The following is a 3,374-nucleotide window of genomic DNA, read 5'->3' on the forward strand; positions in this document are numbered from 1 at the left end:
AAACACGTGAGTGCAAACCTCTGCCCTAATATTTCAGTGTTTCTCGAACAGACCCTCAGAGTCTGTGAACCTGTTTTTAGAGGCCTGAACATCTTCTGCGAGAACTTTAAATTTTTTTTTCATTTTCAAGATAATATTTAAGATGTAATAGAAGCATATTTTAGATAGCTTCTAGGTTTAGATAGATAGAGATCCTTCTTAGGTTCTTTGGCTAATGTATTGACTTAGATGAACAGGAGAAGAACAGATTTAATTTCATACATACAAGAACCCCCCCAAATACAAGACTCTTCCCCTGCAGCCCGGGAATAGAGGCTTATAGGCCATCCTTGAGCTTAGGAGAGGAGTGTAGGGGTCTGGCACTTGAAAGGGAAGGATGGCAATTCGCAGAAAGATGGGAAGAGCAAATGTTTGGTAGACAAACATTTGTTGAATCATGCAGATAAGCCTCCCAATGAAAAAATTAGTGTTGCTAATGTCTCTCTTTCTCTGGTACAAGCCCCCTATCTAAATTCTCTAATGCAGCAGAGGAAGGGATAAAAAGCTCTTCTTGAGTCTGTTGAGCCTTGATTGTTTTCAACTGGAAATCATCCACATGCCAAAGTGACAATTCGGGGTAGCCTGCCAGAGGCCCCATCAAGTCATGCAGTGACATTTCAGTGCAGGCACTTGTGTTCACATTTATAATCATCATAACCTTCAAAGTCTTGGCAAACGTGGATTTGCCCCTGGATTGGTGTGTCCTCATGTCAAATGACAACTCTCCTTCACTTGTACCAAGAGTTTATTACCAATTATAAGACCATACTTCTATTCTGCAATGATAATTCCAACTGAAAAACTATGAACATTATTTGATATATCAAGACAGTTGCAGCTTTGGAGTTTCTATGTAGGAGAGACTTTAATGGCTCTGCTGAGTGCTAAGTTGCTTCAGTCATGTCTGAGTCTTTGCAACCCCGTGGACAATATAGCCTGCTAGGCTCCTCTGTCCATGGATTTCTCCAGGCAAGAATACTGGAGGGCTTGTCATGCCTTCCTCCATGAGATCTTCCCGACCCAGAGATTGAAACTGCATCCCTTACATCTCCTGCATTGGCAGGAGGGTTCTGTACCACTAACACAGCCTGGGAAGCCCTTTAATGACTCTAGTGGATTGGCATTAGGAGCAACAGGAGCTGTCCTAAAGCTTTATTGACAAGGAAATGGTTTTCTAAAAATAAAATTGAGTCCTCTACAGAGCATAGCTCTCTCCAGGAAACTCTTTTAACATTTTCATAAAATGGTCATTTTTCGATTACTATGTAATGTCTTTCACTCCTGCATTTGTTTAAAATAAAGTTCATTTCCCCCTTAGCCTGATGTAATTCCTTTGCTCTAGTAACTTTGTGTCTTTTCTGATTGCTTAATTTAAATGTAAGAAACTCTGGAAATTCTTAACCAGATGCCATGTATATGGCGCTGATCACAGCTTTGCTCTCAGGAGTTAAACCAGCATTGAGTCTGGACTGCCAAATGACTTAGAAATAGTATAGATTTTTAATAGCTAAAATCACAGTTAGCTATGTAGACCTTTTGATTTCAGAGCTATAACATACAAGGTTCCCCTTGTTATCCAAATTCATTCACCAGACTCTCTGAACCCAGGAACTGAGTTCATTTGGATAGCAAAGGATAATTTTATAAAGAATAAAACATGTCCCCCAAAGTTCTTTGTCCTTAGAAGAAGTCTCACCCATGGAACCAAGAAACAATACTGACCGATGCTATTCATTCCATGAGAAAACAGAGATCAACATTTCCTCCACAGTTTCTTTTTGTTTCTCTTTAACTTGTCTTGAAAACAGAGTCATTTGGTCCTGAAGTGAGAGAAGAAACCATTTATACCAATGGCATTTAAATATAGTATATCTAGAAATGCAATTAAAATTAAGGATGATAGTGGGAAACCATATACATATTGAGATTCAAAAGGGGAATATTTCTCCAATACAAAGAGGAGATTTTAGCAATTAGGTGAACCTTTAATGGTGAATGATTGCATGAAAAAAAAATTGCAAGCTATGAAGACGCGGTCAATTTGAAGAAGTCTACTCAGCCTTGGGCTCTCCAGGTGTCTCACTAGGAAATAATCCACTTGCCAATGCAGGAGTAATGGGTTTGAGCCCTGGGTTGGGAAGATCCCCTGGAGAAGGAAATAGCAACCCACTCCACTGTTCTTGCCTGGGAAATCCCCCAGACAGAGGAGCCTGGTAGGCTACACAAGCCCATGGGGTCTCAAAAGAGTCAGACACAACTTAGTGACTAGACGACAACAATTACTTAGCCTTACCTGGTAAAGGGAAAAACAATTAGTATTTAAGAACTTAACTGTCCTCTCTTTCATCTGTAAGATTGTTTGGGGGGAGGCATAACTTGTATCCATGAATTATAAAATACAAATATCTTTATACTATACCCACCCCTTTGCAGAGAGTTACAGGGAAATTAAGTCCAGGGTTTAGCAAAAATATCATCAAGTCCTTAACTAAGTAAAGGGATCCTGAAGCTGAGTTTGGGGGCAAGAGAGTGAGCTGCATGGTAAAGCAAAAGAGATTTTAAGCTGTTGAGATCCAGTAATATGGAGGTCGGAAGGGAAGAGACCTAGAAATCACCAAGGAAATTTTGAAGAACAAGAGAATCTGATTCCGTTTTGTTATAGGCTTGGATAGCACTGCTGCATAATCCTCCTTGGCCCTTTCTCCAAATCCTCATCACACATTTGATTCCACAAATAACATTTTTTTTCTCATGGGGGATAATAGGAATCAAGAAAAACATGACCGAGTCACATGCCGGGGTCATAACCGAGGGAGAGGTAACAGCAAAAGGCAGTATTCTCCTTAAACTTGGGCCAGAGGGATCCAGCTTCAGACTCCAAGCCCCATTCTACAGCAGAGCTAATCCCACTGCGATGTGAATGCATCCCCAAATGGGGCTTGTTAGGTTTTCAAGCAAGGCTGAGATTCTACAGTTCCAACAAGCTTCTAATATTGATGCAGCTGGTCTGAGAACCACACCCTCCACCTCCCCAGACCATGCTCCGGTACCCTGCCCAAAGGACCCCAGCCCACGCTTAGGACCTGCACAAGCTTTATCGCTGGGTCCATCCTCCTAATGATAGCCCATCTTGCTGCTGTGCATGTTAATAGGACTAAGGTTTGCCCCACAGAGTTGCTATTTGAGGACCAGCACACAGAACTTAGACATGCTGGAATGTCCATGGCTACACATGAAACCTTTTCATGGTGTGAGATAGTGGAGGAGGGGGCACAGGAAAAAAAAAACTGGAGGATGGACAGGGAGCAGAGGGATTCAGTTGGCAGGGTTCAACT

Source organism: Bubalus bubalis, chromosome 16 (assembly GCF_019923935.1).
Source record: "Bubalus bubalis isolate 160015118507 breed Murrah chromosome 16, NDDB_SH_1, whole genome shotgun sequence".
NCBI lineage: Eukaryota > Metazoa > Chordata > Mammalia > Artiodactyla > Bovidae > Bubalus > Bubalus bubalis.